Raw genomic sequence first — 683 nt, forward strand, 5'->3', positions numbered from 1 at the left:
GGTCACCAATGGCATCTGTTCTTTCGGACAAGTCCGAAAGAACAGATGCCATCTTCATATCGTTAAGGCTAACTGGCTGATGACCTTTTTCAGTGCGGATGCACACGAATTGCCTGAACTCTTACAAGACTTGTTGGATTGTATGCCGCAAGTAATGGGTATAGTAGCAGGGACACTACGAATGTAGTGTATGGTCTATGAGTTGAGAATGTGGGTCTCACGAGGAGCATGCCGGCGATAAATCCCTGCAGTCGCGCTATCCTCTGTGCCCTCGGTGGCTCAGGTGGATAGAGCATCTGCCATGTAAGCAGGAGATCCTGGGTTCGAGTCCCCGTCGGGGCACACATTTTCAACTGTCCCCGTTGATATATATCAACGCCCATCAGCAGCTAATCGTATTGCTTTAATTGTAATCTCGTGACAGAAGGATGTTGACGCGAGAGTGCACGACCACGTCAAGGACCAGATTCAGCGAGTTCTAGTTGAATGGACCGTGATATACGAGTAGTGCAACTTTCACGTGTGTGTGTGTGTCCGCGCATTGAAGTGACCTCATGGCAATAAGTTGTCAGTCGACGATTTATACTGGGATCTTTCCCGTGCCTGACCTCAGTGGGGACGACCGTTGGTTGATCGTTCGGTCGGTCGTCACAGCGGACGACGTGGATTTGGTCTTCCATTGG

The 683-nt window shown here is 50.1% G+C and overlaps 1 non-coding gene across 1 annotated transcript; it reads left to right on the top strand.

Annotated features, from left to right (window-relative positions):
* Positions 1-267: 267 nt before the first annotated feature.
* Trnat-ugu lies at positions 268-342 on the top strand. Its single transcript has one exon. It is a non-coding gene; the product is annotated as a tRNA-Thr (tRNA).
* Positions 343-683: the final 341 nt, after the last annotated feature.

Source organism: Schistocerca americana, chromosome 4 (genome assembly GCF_021461395.2).
Source record: "Schistocerca americana isolate TAMUIC-IGC-003095 chromosome 4, iqSchAmer2.1, whole genome shotgun sequence".
Taxonomy (NCBI): Eukaryota; Metazoa; Arthropoda; class Insecta; order Orthoptera; family Acrididae; genus Schistocerca; species Schistocerca americana.